Here is a 16,764-nt window from a genome sequence, read left to right as displayed (position 1 = left end):
TAATTATATTAACTATCTTGCATATATAAGTTGTAGCTTACATACATTAATGATAGACTTGCTATTTAAAAAAAAAAATATAGGTGTATATTCTTAATTCTATTTGTATTAGGAAGGTGTTAAAAGTAAATCAATATATAACATATAATATGTGTCAACATCCAATCAAATAGATAAAATGTAGTGCATCAATCATACATGAATTGCAAGTTTAACAATGGTATACTAGCAATAGCTCATATGTATGTGTGTGCTATACCTCATTCAAAATTTATTTAAATATTGGTTTAAAAGCAACAATAAAGGCCAACTGACATCTTTGGTAGTGTTATAAAAGTCCTTTAATCTTAATTGGACTTTAATGTCGGTCTGACATCTTTGATAGTGTTATTAAATGCTTTTAATGTCAGTTGAGCTTTGATGTTAGTTTGAAACCGATATTAAAGAGGCCAACAATGTCGGTTTAAAACCGACATTAAAGATCCCCAATAATGTCAGCTTAAAACCGACATTAAAGCCTTGTTTCTGGATCTATTTTTATAAATTTATTTTTATTAAATTGTTGCACTATTGTCCATTTTTTTATGACACCAAATAATTAAAAATCGACGTTATGGGTCCGTGTAGATAAATATCTTTTCTTACGCCAACAAATAAATAAAATTAATATTCTTTTATAAACTATAATATTTCTCTTTTACATATGTATATACAAAATGAAATCTTAATATTGTGTTTATATATACATTATACAACAGTACATGAAACAAGATCCTAAACACCTTAAATAAGAAATCCTAAACACCCTCTCAGATTAACAAATCATTAACTTGAAGAAGGATGATCAAAATAGTCAAAAACTCAGATAACAAGAGAAATCCCGAAAGTCCATTTTTATTCCTTTTATCTATTTTTTACTTTCTTTTTCCTTGTGGAGCTAGTGAGCAATTTTACGGCCTAAACAGAAGGTAGCAAGAATAAAACTTGTTAAAGAAATTTTAGCAAAAGAAAAAAAAATCCAAGAAATACATCATGTAACCCTCTATAAGTAAAGACTACTCAAATTCTATTTGAAAATGACATTTTCTATTTTCTTTAGTTTAAACCTAATCTTTCTTGCCTCAAATTTGATCGAAATCTTTAATCTGAAAACTAGACTCAATTTAAAAATTTTTAAGAGTAATCTAAACCAAAACACATGGGTAGATGAGAGAAATTCTCTTCTAAAGTGACCTATTTATAGTGAGCCTTGCATAAGAATTTATTAACAACTCTAACTTGTCTAATTCAACTCTTTCATGCAAAGGACAATTGAAACTCGTCTAACCAGTTTGCCTAAGTCAGCCACCAACCTTACTTCCTCGACTAAACCTTAAGCAAAATGCCCAAGCATAAAATACCTTTCTAACCTTTTTACATGGCCGCAAGCCTTTTCGTGCATGCAAGCATCCTTGCCAAGCCTTTTGGCAGCCCAGTCTCCTCACCTAGGGCCTTCCCTTATCATCAGCACATATGCTTCACTAACCTTTCAAGTCAAGTCTTCCTCACCTAGTTATATGTTGGCCACCAATCACACCCATTGAGACAGCACACACAAATCTCAGCCTAGTATCATCCTTAGAGGTTATTTGCTCTCTTTTTTTTTTTTTTGCTACCTAGCCCATGCTCATCTCGCCTAGCTCTATAGGCCTTAAGAAGTTATTTGGCATCTCAACAACTCTCGGCCACGCACACTCCATATGACTTTGGTCGGCTAATGCTTTGTCTTTAGAGGTTTTTGCCACAACTTGGCCACCCAACATAACCTCTAAACGCCTAACACCCACTTCCTTGCTTAACCGCCTACTTGACACTTGGTCATTTTTGCAAATTTTTTTCCTTCCTTAACCATGACACTTATTTAATGACACAGCAAATCCAACACACTTTTAATGATGCTTCAACAATGTGACTTGGCTATCAACCAATTTTTCATAAAATTTATTTCCACTTTTTTAAAAAAATTTCAATTTCCTTCAACCACTCAACCTTTAAAGAAACTCAATGAATCTTTGACTTTGGGTTTTCAAAAAAAAATGTCACAATTTAAATCACAAACAAAAGCCTCAAAGCCCATCTCACAATTCATAACTATAGAATTTCTAATTACTGAAAACTTTCTTCTTATTTTCTAAACAAATACACAACCCGCAACTTGAAGAGGGGAAAAGAATTATACAAGAAAATATGAATAACAGTCGTAAAGGAAAATAAGGAAAACTTTTCATAAAAGGAAAAATTAAACAAGGTAGGTAACTTCATTTAATGGGAGAGAATTTCCAATATTCAACATTCCCTCTCAAGCAAGATTGTATATATTGATTAAATCTCTAATGCATCAAAATTCTTCTTGAGTAAAGCTTTGGTAAGAACGTCAGCAATCTGCATTCTAGTGGGTAAGTAGTTGAGAGACATGCTTCTGTTTTCAATTTTCTCTTTGATGAAGTGTCGATCGATGTCAACATATTTTATGAGGCTATGGTGACAAAGATTTTTGACAATACTTATAGTTGCTTGGTTGTCACAATGAACCTCTAGTGATTCTTTTGTAGTGAGTTTTAGTCTCACTAAGATGCTTTAATTTGGAGCCATATTCCTTCACATATGACTTGAGTGCATTGCTCTAGACACAACAACTTATTTTTTACTTCTCTAATTGACTAGAATACCTTACACAAAAGTGCAATATCTAGTTACTGATCTTCTGAAATTTTTTTAGCTTACTCAATAATTCTTTTCTTGAATTTCTTGAAGTATAATCCCTCCCCTGTAGTTTCTTTTAAGAATCTAAGTATCCTATAAACAACTTGCATAGTGGAGTTATTCATAAATTGACTCATAAAGCTTGCTGCAAAACAAATATCAGGTCTAGTGTGAGTTAAGTAAATTAACTTCCCAACAAGTCTCTAACATTGCTCCTTATTGATCAATGTATTTTCTTTTCCCAAGGAATAGTTAGAATCAAACAGAGTATTTGAGGGCTTGCACTCGAGCATACATGTCTCCTTTAGAAGATCAATGATGTACTTTTTTCTAGAGATACACAAACCTTTCTTGGAACTTGTCACTTCCATTCCTAGGAAATATTTAAGATTGTCAAAGTCTTACGTTTTAAATTCTTTTAGCTAAAAGTAGCTTTAGATTTGTTATTTCTTCTTCATGGTATCCTATTATGATATGCCATCCATGTACACAATAATAATTACTATTTTTTCTTTGCAAGGATGTTTGACAAAGAGGATATGGTCGATTGACACTGTAAATACTTAGTTGTTCTTTACTACCTTTGAAAACTTTTCAAACTAGGCTCTAAGAGATTGTTTTAAATAATAAATATATTTCTTGGGTTTTGTATACCTTATTAACAGTTTTTGTTGATTCTATACCTATTAGTGTATTCATATATACATCTTCATCTAGGTCGCTTTTGAGGAAGACATTTTTTTACATCTAATTGATGAAGTGTCCAATCATTATTCAATTTTAAAAAGAAAACGACACAAATAATGTTTAATTTTGCTATATGGGCAATTGGTAGTCAATGTCATAAGAATGGGTAAACCCTTTAGCAACAAGTCGGGCATTAAGTCTATCTATTTCCCTATTAGCTTTGTTTTTTTATGGTGAAAATCCATTTGTATCCTACCATTTTGTCCCATGGAGTAGGTTTGTTAGTCCCCATGTTATTCTTTTCTAAGGCATTTATTTCTTCCAATACAACTTGCTTTCAATTGATGTCTTTAACGGCCTCGTAGACATTGTCAAGAATGTGTAGGTTGGATAGGGTAAGAGTTGACTGCTTTGAACTTGGGAGAGAGATTTTGTAAGGTAGGTAGTTTTGAATATGATGAATTGTACAAGTTTTTACCCCTTTATGTTTTGTAATAGTGTAACAACTCAACTCCTTATATTAAATTGAGGTCATTACTTTAACTCAAAGATACTTTAGAGTTTAAACCAAAACAAATAATAATAAAAATAAACTTTCGTTCATTACTAGAAAAATTGCTTAAGATGACAGTTAAACGCTATCATAGTTAGTTTTCGTGATAGTTATTTGCAGTCATTGTTCTAGTAGTTATGAAAAGTATTTTATGAGAGTTTAAAAAACTGTTATGAAAGATATTTTTCATGCCAGAAAATAAATGTCACAAATCTCTTATTGATGATAGATAATAACTGTCGTTATTTATATTTTATGACAGACAATAACTGTCTTTATTTATAATTTATGACAGACAATTACTGTCATTATTTATATTTTATGACAATGATTAACTGTCATCATTTCACCTAGTATGAGTTTAATTGACTGTTAAGAATATCTTTTCCATGACAGTTTTTTTTTTTTGAAAAAATTCAAATATGTCATATACTCCTCGATAATTACATTTGTTTCTTGCCCTATTTTTTTTTCAATCCCTGTTTTTCTTGCCGCCCTGCCATTACACAGACTAATTCAAGCACAAAGTACTATACAACACACCCATATGGAAACAAACTGTCCACGCTTTAATATATATACATTAACATACACTTTGTAGTATTTGTATAATTGATGGTAAAGGGTTTGTACAATGATAGAATGAACATACATGTTTTGGTACCAACAAGTTATTTAAATAGTATATTTCAACCAAAAATTTTCTACCAAACCTACAAAAAGGCCTAGAAATCAATCAATTGCTCCAATATGGCTTCATTGCTCCAATGGATTCTTGCAAAACCTAGTAAGAAAAAAAATGAAATTTTAGAGTATGACTCTACACATCAATATAAGAATATGAGAAAAATAGAAAACTCTTATGCAAACTTAACACCAAAAATCTAGTTTTGATTACTAGAGATCTAGTAGGTTAGAGAAAGGGCGTGATTATATTAGTGACAACTAAAGTTTATGATACCCAAATCTGCAATAAGAATCTGAACGTCTTCTATTTGAGTAACTCCTCTTTAGAAATTAATGGAAATGAGTAACAGAAACATATTTTACTGTGAATGAGAGAAACAATAAATAATGGTTTTGTTCAACCACGATGACAACATTAAATAGTACGAAAATTAATTAAACTTAGTTGGACATATGGACATTCTATTGTTCAACAAGAATACATCCAAAACCATATATATATTTAGTAACAATTTCTGAAGGTCACAAAATCTAGAAGTATAGAATGTTTGAGTCTCTCTATGTTTCTCCTAAAACCATATATATATTTAGTACTTCAATGAGAGTGATAAAGCAATTTTGTATAAAGAACATCTTCTATCATAACAGCTATTCTCAAACATCCTAATAATGCAGAGCCAAAAAGAATGATGATTAGTTTCGCTTTAATGTAAGACATACTCCAACATCAGTGTTATGTATTCCAATAAATGAAAAAGATTAGCTTGTAACGAATCAAGATCTAATCAAAGCCAAAATAACTTACTATTTCCATGCAGCACTGAAACCTCTCTCTAAAACAACTAATCTAACAAAACCATCAAATGTGTGGAATGTCGGTTGCAATCCAAGTTTATGCATCTTCAAAGACATGGTCCTAGTCTCGTCAGTACGCATGAAATACTTAACTAAATTAAGTGTAAAAGTACGAACACGAGGCACAATGTATAAAATAACAAAAATCATTCACCAATGATGCAATCTGAGCAAGAATAAGAAAATCTAAATAACTTAAAGTGACAACTATTTAAAGCATTTGAAACCCATTATTTAATGAATATATATATATATATATATATATACACACACACACACACACACACTACGTGTTCATAAAAGTAAAAGTTTTTGGTAACAAGAGACAACATTATGAAAGATATATATTATCTCAATTCAAGATTTCTTGTACCAATTGGCTGTATCATTAAATAGAAATGATCTCGAAGGAAAGAAATAAGACCTGTTACATTGGTTGCTCTGCAAGACCACAGTTCCCAGCAAGAGAGCATGAATACATCACATCATTGGAAGACCATTTCAAAACCTTCCTTACAAAACTACTTCTGCTTCTTAAAAAATGCTCTGCATGTTATGTTCATCAATAGTAGTTCGCTTCCTTTAGAAATAAAATAGTATGATTAATCAAGGGTTACAACAAACGGAACCGTTCTTAGACAGAGAGGGAATCAGTTGCAGCAAATATTTTTCAAAAAGCATAGCTAATTCATAGTATGGTGCAACAATAAGCACTATTATTTCCATAACAAAAGGGAATACTCCAATACTCAAATACCATTAGGCAAGTTCATCAAAGAAAGCAGTAAAACTGCATCTTGGCTATATTTTATATCCAATCTTCAATGTTTTGGAGCAACCTGAATAAGATGACATCAAATGGTATGAAAAAAATGGAGTGGTGGAGGGCATTGTAACACGTTTTTCCTATTTAAAGCGTAGTAACCACAACTAGAATAAGTTTTTCTTGTCTGTTTTACTCACCAATATCTCTATGTTTCCTTTATGTAAAATCAAAAAGATAAATTACTACGTTTGGTTTTGGAGGAAACAATGTAAATTGAGCCATATCAAAACTTTAAATGTAGAAAACTAGAACAACTTTAAAAAAAGAAAAAATAAAAAATAAAACAATACAGGCAATTACCAAATTCCAACAGAAAATCCTGGAAAAGTAAGTCTTAGACCATCTTACTATGTCCTTGAGAAAACATGCAACAATCTTCAAATTGAGACATAAGCAAAGATATTCCAACTGAGAATGTTAAGTTCAGAGACGTAGAAGCTTACAACATCCTTGAAAGCTTCGAAGGCTTCCACTGGTAAGTAAGACAGCAACAATACTTATTATCTCTATCTCTATCTCATAGCAACTTAGAAAGAAAAAAAACTAAGATAGATTGAGAAGGAAAAATTATAGTTTCTTAAAGGGATTCAACGGGATGAAATACGACAAGATCGCTCTTTGACTTGAAGTCCAAATCGACAAACGAATGGTGATGAATGGTGAGATTTGTAAATGAAACTAGGGTAGAGAAATTATGGCAGAGAAAAATGGAGAAAAACTAAGAAGAAGAAGAAATGTATCTTGGGTAGAGAAAAACGGAGCTATTAGTCAGAGTTTTTATTCCTTGGACGATTTTGTCGGAGTAGTTCATCCTGAAGGCTATGGAGGAAAAACTCATGAAGGGGGAGAGAAAGGAAAGGAAACTTAGGGGATAACTTTTTTTTAGAGAAAAGGGTAAACTTAGGGGGCATGGAAGAGAAATCAAGAACCCAAAAACCAACATGAGAAGTCGACGATAAAGTTCAAAAAGATTAGAAAAACTTACAGATAAAATACTGTGAGTGTGAGAACCGACGAGGGAAAGAGGTTCAGAGGGAGAAGAGGAAGGAGCACGAAATTTGGGATGATTGTTGTTGCGCCCTAGCGGAGAAAAAAGAAGAGGAAGAAGATGGTGATGGGGCAGTCGACGAGAGAACAAGAGGGGACGCTTGAACGAAAAAGAAACTTCAATTCCCTCCCTATTCTTTTTCTTTCTTTTTATGTAATTTAAAATAAATACTTATAATTTGATTATTTATATTTAATGATATTTAAAAATTTTCATAGATTCATGACACTTAAAAATTGTCATAAATTCTTCAAATCCAAAAAATTTCCGTCTTTTTCCACCAAAAACGCACTTTTTGACATTTGATGGCATTTATTTCTTCTCTCCTTTCAACTTGAGATGGAATCAACTGTCATAATGGATCACTTTTCTTGTAGTGACAAGAGACCAAATTAAATAGTTAATATACAAAAGATTATAAAATTTATTTAATGAACATCAAAGAAAATTAGTTCGGGCCCTATTTCAAATAAACATGAAAAGACAAAATTGTTTTTGTTTTAAGTCAAAATGAAACATACAATAGTTCTAAACATAAAACCCACTGTAATAATCATCAAAACTTAAAAACAAGCAAAACGTTAAGCAGAAGCATTTGAAAGGTTCTCATATGGTATTCACGAGCCATTCTTGTTATTCACGGTCTGCCTCGCTCTCATATTACCTTTGCTTGAAAAAGTTAAACATGAAAAGGGTGAGCATAAAATTATACCCAGCAAAAGACCCATTACTAGTCTTGTTAAGGGTAAAAATTGTTAACTTTCTATTATGAAGTGTCCTACACCATAACAGTCTTGTGATCCTATAGGATACACGTCAATCTGTCTAGTGATCTCGTGGGAACACTTAATCAGTCTAGTGATCTTGTAGGATTCATCTAATCAGTCTAGTGATCTCGTAGGAACACAATATGTGGTGATTCCGTAGGACACCGTGCCTGCAAGGTACACTATCTAATAGCTAAAGCAAAAAGTTTCCCCCTAGTTCACATATGTTCATTCCAGTTTAAAAAGTCCAAGATAGTCAAATAAACATATAACTAAAACTATCAACTATATTACAGTTCAATACATAACCAGTCAAAATGTTCTGTAATATACATTATATACCCTAACAAATTTAGTGAATAAAGATCATAAAACTTACCGAATCGGTACTCAACAGCCGAAATTTTTTGTTTATATGCGTCATTTTTTGCCGAAACCGTAACTTTCTTACATAAAAAAATGGAAAAAGCGATGCAAGTTGATTTTAAAAGAACAACGCTGCAATTTTTAGAAGTTTCTTTAAGAAGAAAGGTTGCCAGACGAGTATTTTGAAATAAAAACAAATATGTCTGGTATTCGCTTTTCTTCCTTATATACAGTAGTTTTGACATTTGGGCTAAACATTTATGTAATTTTGTAGCCTACTAGAACTTTGTGAAATAAATTGCATTGTTAGGCACAGAAACAGAGAAACTTCTCTCGCTTCGTCGGTCTGTGATTGATTCCGATTCTTATGCCTGGTCCGTGGTAGTAGAGAAAGAGAGAGAGGGAGAGTTAAATCTATCAATTATAGAAGTTTATCATGATGAACCCTATGTAGCAAATGTTGGTTTATCACCGATAGACTTTGCTATATTTATAATTTTTTAAAAATATTTTTACATATTTAATAGTTATTCTAAAAATTGCTACCCACTATAATTACTCTATATATAGTCCTATCTTTAGAAAAAAAAAGAGTAGAAGCTTTTGCACTACAGCCAAAAGCATTCTTGTACACAAAATTCCAACTACTAAAAGCATATTATGTAAAATACATGTGCTTGAAAAATATATTTACAAATTTGATCTTGATCTATTTCATAATAATATATTCCTTCCATTAATAAAAATAATGTTAAAAAACGTGAGTTTGAGTATATACGAATATCTAACTAAGAATGTATTGAGTTTTTTTTTTCCAAATTACTTTATGGAGATTAACCTTAAATTTATTAAACGAACATCCTAATTAACAAGATTTAATAAAATCAATTTAAGAAAAATGTGTATTTCATGTACCCTATATATGTATGCCAAAAAAGAGTAGTGAAAGTTATAGATTAAAGCTAAATTTAATTAACGAACATCCTAATTAACAAGATTTAATAAAATCAATTTAAAAAAAAGTGTATTTCATGTATCAGATATATGTATGTCAAGAAAGAGTAGTGAAAAAACAAGATTATAAGAATCGCCACCCCAAACACATAGATTCTAATATAATACTGATCAACATACAAAACGAAAGTGCATAGTATAATAATCCACAAACAATATAATTCCTAGACTATTATAACCCACCTTTTATCCCAAACGCCCCCTAAATACTTCTGTTGTGGGATTCGATCCCTTAAAAATTATTATTTTGATTGCTAGACTTTGAAATTTGTTCAATTTGAGGTACTTTATACTTTCAATTGTCCAATTTACAGTACATGTATTTTAAAAAAAATCTAGATTTAGTCTATGATTCTAATCTATGGTTGATTTTAAAAAAAAAAAATTGTTGTCTATAGCATTTTCAGTATAATATTTGAAAATATATACACAATTTATTTTTTTCTTTAATAATATTATATTATCATTTAATTAATTTTAATATTTAAGATTTACTGCAAATTGAATGATAAGGAAGGTTGAAACTAAAATTGAACAAATTTTTATGGGGAAATAAAATGATATTTGAATGAAAAGAATACCTTAAGTTGTAATTCAGATATATTTTTAAAGTTACTTTCTTCTCGTTCACTTGTATTGCACACATGCATATGCATAAGTTTATGCATTTCTTTTATTCAGGTTGACCGAATATATCTTAATAATATCCTTTACCTTTATTTTGTTGCGTTACATTTAACCTAATTAAATTTCGATGGAATCACCATTACTCAATATCTGATTACGACCAAAGAAACATTTTAATTTAAGTATGTCAGTTCCTAATTTCATAATTTCAGATTTTCTTTTTTTTAAATGATTTTGGAGGAGATATTTTGGAATATTTGAAATTTAAGAAGGAAAGAGAAATTTAACCTGAGTCAAATAAAAATTTGGTTAAATTAAGGACAGTACAAAAAAAAAAAAATGTAGGGGTGAAAAAACCCGACCCGACTCGGTTCGGTTTGGGTTGGACCGGTTAGTAACACCAGTGTTACTGAACTGAACCGACCCGATTTAATTCGGTTCGGATCGGGTCGAGTTTAAAATAACCGATTAGGTTAAATTTCATTTCCTATCCTCTTCGACTCTTCTTCAGTCTTCGCTCTTCATTTCCTCTCCTACTTCTTCTTCTTCTTCTCCTACTTCTTCTTCTTCTTCCTCTCCTACTTCTTCTTCTTCTTCCTCTCCTACTTCTTCTTCTTCTTCTTTCTTTTTTCATCCGACTTTCAGTGCGACATGTTCGTCGGCAACTCTTTCAGGCCACCGCGTTCATCGAACACCCAATCAATAGATCCCTCTTACTTTCCCCAATTTCAGGTTTCTTTTTTTAATTCTCTCTTTCTAATATGCTTAATTAATTTCCCTGTATCTTTCTTTCTTTTGTTTTCGATCCATTTCCATGCAATATCCTTATCAAATATATTGTTTTAGGAACTTGCGAATCTTTTCTGATTGTTTTTTCTTTCTGGGTTTTGGATTTCTCGCTAATTTATCTTCTCAAATGTGGTTTGGAGAAGTTATGGCTTTTGGAGTAAGAATTGAATCCGTCATTTTTTTTCTTTGCTCGCAAATGTTTATTTGTTTAATTTGCTCAACCTCTTCCTTAATTTTCCTTCTTTGGTTTGGTCTCTTATTAATTTTATATGCAGAGAGATAACATGTTTTTGGGCTTTTTTTAGTATCTTGTGAGGTTTTGTTGGTGATGCCATGAGGTTGGTTTTAATTCAATGGTGTATGGTTGTGAGTTGCAACCTTTTCTATAGATTGTCAAGAGTTGGGCTTCAATGTTATCTATAGATTTCCACCACCAAAGTATTTAGAAAGGGCAGTTTGTTTTTCACCCTATTTTTCACCCTATTTAATTGATCAATAATGTTGTCCGGATATTACTAGTGTACAAAACATACAAAACATTTTAAGTACTATAGTAAAAGTGAATCAAATGACATTCCATGTGTAGTTGATGTTTGATGGAATGGGGAGTTCAGAATGAATATAAGCTGTTTGATGAACGGATTTTGTGAGTTCCAAGATTCATTGGAAGTGGGTATTTTGTGGATTCATAATTAGTGATGGAAGTCCATCATGAATCTTTTTTGCGTGCCCATTTTCTTCATATCTTTGAACCATCTCCACAACATTTCTAAGAATTCTTTTGTTTCTTTTGCCATTTTTCTTGCCAGTTGTTTTACTCAATCACTCAGTTTTCAATTCTCAAGATGTTTACCTTATTCATTGTTTAAAATGCATGAGCTTCTGTTTGTATCAATTATTGATTTGAGTGTTTTTTTTCTATGTGTAGGATGACTTCATTCTCGGTAGACGAGACTTCAAATCAGAGTTGTTCTAGTCCAGTGTTAGGAAAAAGAAAATCGGTTAAACCACCATCATCGGTATGAGAACATTTTATAAAAGTAGAAGGATGTGATCCTAAATCCTAGGGCCGCTTGTAAACATTGTGGGGCTTCATATGCTTGTGATTCCAAAAGAAATGGTACCACTAATTTAAAAAGACATTTAGAGAAATGTAAGATGTATGTAAATCCATTGAAAGATAATGTTGAAGGAGAGGGAGATTCTGAAAGTAGTTTGATGGCTACATCATTCACTCAAGAAAATTGTAGAAAAATGCTTGCTAGGATGGTTATCTTGGATGAATTGCCATTTAAGTTCGTAGAAAGTGAAGGGTTTCACCAATTTTGTCGGACATTAAATCCAAAGTTTGTGATTCCATCAAGAGTAACCGTTGCAAAAGATTGTTTTCAAATGTATATGAAGAAGAAAAAAAAGTTGAAAAATGCATTAACTCGAAGTGGCCAAAGAGTTTGTTTAACAACGGATACGTGGACTTCTGTACAAAATATTAATTATATGGTTATAACGGCTCATTTCATTGATGATGATTGGAACTTGCACAAAAGAATTTTGAACTTTTGTCAAGTAGCTAATCATAAAGGAGATACCATAGGTAGAGCCATTGAAAAGTGCTTAGAAGGTTGGGGTATTGATAGGCTCTTTACTGTAACGGTTGATAACGCGAGTTCAAATGATGTAGCCATTGCCTACTTGGTTAAAAAGTTTAAAGGCAGAAATGGGTTGGTTTTGGATGGTGAATTTATTCACATTAGATGTTGTGCCCATATTCTTAATTTAATTGTTAGTGATGCCTTAAAAGATTTGCATGTGTCTATCATTCGAATCAGAAATGCTGTGAAGTATGTTAGGTCATCTCCTGCTAGATTGCAAATATTTAAAGATTTTGCTAAAGAAGATAAGATGTCAACAAAAAATTGTCTTACAATGGATGTTCCGACACAATGAAATTCTACTTTTACTATGTTGGATGGAGCAATTAAGTGTCAAAAGACTTTTGAAAGATTGGAGGAGCATGACCCTAGTTATTTGCCAAAGGATGATATTCCTACTACTGAAGATTAGGATAATGCAAAAGTGTTTGTAAAGTTCCTAAAGACTTTTTCAGAATTAACAATGAAGTTTTCTGCATCTATGTCTGTGACTTCAAACATATTTTTTCAAGAACTTTGTTTGATCCAAGAAATAATTCGTGAATACTCATCGTATGAGAATGCATTATTGAGTCAAATGACATTAAGCATGCAGACAAAATTCAACAAGTATTGGGGTATAACTACAAGTGAGAAGACCAATTTATTATTGTATGTTTCTGTAGTTCTTGACCCTAGGTACAAGCTAGCTTATGTGATAATTATTGTTTTAATGAATTTTTGGAGGAAGATTGTGCAAAAATATGGACGAATAAGGTTGAAGAAGCATTTCGTCGATTGTGTGATGATTATTATATGAGAATGTCAAAAGAAAAATATTCACAAACACAATCATGTACACCTATCGAAGGATTTGTCTTTCAAAGTCAAAGTGAAATACCTTCTATCTCATCTAGTGGATCTTATAAGGCACGTGCTACTGTTCATGATAGATTTAAACAAAGTAACAAAACATGTCTAGATGATGTTAAAACAGAGGTGACTCGTTATCTGGATAAGGCTCGTATAGATTGTATGGCCGATGAATATTTAGATTTGCTAACTTGGTGGAAGGTGAATTCCTCTCGATTTAAGATCATTAGACAAGTAGCTAGGGACATCTACAGTATTCCTATATCAACTGTGCCTTCTGAGTCTGCCTTTAGCACTGAAGGATGGGTGTTAGATTCTTTTCGAAGTTCTTTAACTCCTCAAACTGCAGAGGCACTCATTTGTGCTCATAATTGGATTCAGTCTAAACCTTTGGATGACATGACTGAAGAAATTGACGGGACTGAAGAAATTGATGAAGGTAATATTCTTTTTGAAGTACGCATTTAAAATTTTCAATTATCCCATATAAGCTAACTGTTTGTCATTTTGATCTAGAATTCATAAACATAGAAAAGGAGATGGAAGCTGCATTTGAGAATTTGAATAATGACTCTATGGTTTAAATCCCTACTCTCAAATCTTTATTTACATTTTTTTAAAATTGTTAACTTGTTAAATATCGAATCTTTTTTTTTTAGAGTCTTGAAGCTCAGTGATGGAAGCACTTTGGGTTATACGAACAAGGTGGTATCGTGAAGATGTTCATTAATTCATACCTTCACAATTGTAAACTCTGTTCATTAATTTAAGATAATAGTTGGATCTTTGTGATTGATTCTAATGTTGCAGGATTATTTTGAACCCTCAAGTCAAATGAGATTTAATGAACTTCTGTTTGCACTTTCCAGTATTATTTTCATTTATCTATTTAGTGCCTTAAAGCTAGTGACATGCTAAACATTAAACTATTGCAGTTTAGTATGTAATCATATATGTAAGCTCTTTTCAATTCATTTCCAGCATATCTATTTAGTGCCTTAAAGCTATTGCAGGATCTCTTTCTCTCTCAAGAATTAGACTTTAGAGTTGAGATTTTAAGGTTTCAGAAACAATTTGGTTACTTGCTTGCCCCTAAACATGGATAGATAAGTAAATAACGTCATTTCCTTCTTAAAATTGAAATGAAAATGTTGAGTGCTTCTGTCAAATGAAGATTATTATCCAATGTGAATTTTTTAATTACTGCAGAGGAGATAAGTGCTAAGAAGGAGAGAAAAAAAATCGACCCGACCCGACCCATTCGGCCCAACCCGAATGTGGGTCAGGTTTCAGAATTAACCGTACATTTCGGGTCGGGTAAGTTTTGAAGAAAACCCGACCCGACCCGACCCAATTACACCCCTAAAAAAATGTTTTAAAAAACAGTTTTTCAGAGGTATTCTATTACATCACTTGAGCTACATTCATGTTTTTTTATTTCTTTTATAAATTTTTTGATAAAAATAGTTTAAAATAAAGAAAATTATAAAAAATAGTAAATTTGACAAACTATTTATAAAATATAACAAAATTTCAGATTCTATCAAAAAATAGATATTGATAGGTACTGTCAGTGACGTTAATAGACAATGATAGAAGTTCATTAGTTTTTATCATCAATAGAATCCAAAATTTTGTTATATATGGTAAACATTTTAATTTATTTTGTTTATATTTAAAAATACCACTCATTTGTTTCAAATTTTTTTCTCAAAATGCTCGACGTTCTTCTACCATCTGAACAAAATTGTTAGTTTAGTTACCATGCAAAAGTCAACCTCTTTTTCACCTCTCAATTTTGGTATCAACAATGTCTCTAAAAAAATTATATAAAAAAAAGAATAAAAAAATAGAAACTTAATTGATCCTACCAAACATAAATTTGAAATTAATTTATGTCTTGTCTGAGTTTATGCTTTAGATATTGTGGATCATCACCAAAATGAAAGTTGAATAACAAATTAACATGTAATTTTGAAAGGAGATATGAACTAGTGTATAAGTTGGATGTAAATAAAGGAACACTTTTAAATATTAGTGTATTATCATAGAGCTAAATATCTTTTTTAATTTTTAATTAACTTAATTTGGTTAGTCTGCATATTTACGGTTCAGTTAACTTCACCATAGCTTAGCAATTGAGTATTGGTTGAAAAAATGACCAATATTTTAGTTTTTCATAATTTTTGAAATCTAATTAAAATATCGTACTTTTAATTAAATAGGTATTTGAAAATTTTGCTTTTGTTTATAATAGTTTTACATACCTTTTTTTAAACTCATGAAGGATAATGGTTCAAGTAGTGTAATATATTCTAACTCTAATGTGATCGATATTCATTCCAACTATGTTTTTTGTACAAAAATCAAACATTAGTGTTGTTAATCGTTGATGTAATTGAAAATGTAAATTGTGTTAATGAGTGAAAAGTTCCTAACATGATAATGGGCGGTAAAGTTGTATATTTATACGGTTAGTTTTTTTTTATTGATTATTAATATATAATTTTGTTAATTATTACAAATCATATGAAGAATTAAGGGTAATTTGCGGCAAAATTGCATTCCTTCTTTATGAAATAAACAGTGATCACTACTACAGAAACTGACTCTCTTGACAGTTTTAAACTGTCAAGGATGAGTATTCTTGACGGTTTCAAAACCGTCGTTGAATCCAGTGTCAAGAAAGACCATTTTCTTGATGGTTTTAAAATGTGTCAAGAATTGGTATCATTGACATTTTTTAACCGTCAAGTATTCAATTTTTCATGACAGTTGAGAACCGTCAAGAGAATACGTTTTTATGACCGTTTAGAACCGTCAAGAATGAGATAATGAAGCCCGAAAACCGTCAAGAATACGAATATTCATGACATTTTAAAACCGTCAAGATTGCATTTTTCATGACATTTTAAAACGCTCAAGAATGCATTTTTCATGACATTTAAAAGCCGTCAAGAGTGCATTTTTCATGACATTTAGAAACCGTCAAGAGTTCATTTTTCATGACATTTAATAATCGTCAAGAGTACTCTTTTTCATGACATTTGGGAACCGTCAAGAGTGATTTTTAATGACATTTTAGAACCGTCAAGAATATTGTTATTTATGACATTTGCAAACCATCAAGAAATGTATTGTTAATGACATTTCAAAACCGTCAAGCAATCTGAATTATAATATATGAAAGAATACAAGAAATTCATAATATGAAAGAAATTCATATGAAAGAATACGAGAAATACAAGATTTTAGCAACTCCTACTAACAAAAAGAATACAAGTTACTATAGGCCATAA

At 31.2% G+C, this 16,764-nt stretch overlaps 1 long non-coding RNA gene across 6 annotated transcripts; it reads right to left on the bottom strand.

Moving 5' to 3' along the window:
• Window positions 1-4,530: 4,530 nt before the first annotated feature.
• LOC103499313 (uncharacterized) lies at window positions 4,531-7,526 on the bottom strand. 6 transcript variants are annotated; one of them, XR_007823494.1, is made up of 4 exons: window positions 6,651-7,526; window positions 6,282-6,363; window positions 5,949-6,104; window positions 4,531-4,766 (listed from the first exon to the last, which is right to left on the bottom strand). It is a non-coding gene; the product is annotated as an uncharacterized LOC103499313 (long non-coding RNA). The 6 variants fall into 6 exon arrangements; XR_007823496.1 differs by having other exon boundaries at window positions 5,949-6,363; window positions 6,651-6,822; window positions 7,336-7,526; XR_007823493.1 differs by having other exon boundaries at window positions 5,949-6,363.
• Between the last annotated feature and the right edge of the window lie 9,238 nt (window positions 7,527-16,764).

Source organism: Cucumis melo, chromosome 9 (genome assembly GCF_025177605.1).
Source record: "Cucumis melo cultivar AY chromosome 9, USDA_Cmelo_AY_1.0, whole genome shotgun sequence".
NCBI lineage: Eukaryota > Viridiplantae > Streptophyta > Magnoliopsida > Cucurbitales > Cucurbitaceae > Cucumis > Cucumis melo.
Note: the sequence above shows the minus strand (reverse complement) of the source record. Positions and strands in the feature narration are given on the sequence as shown.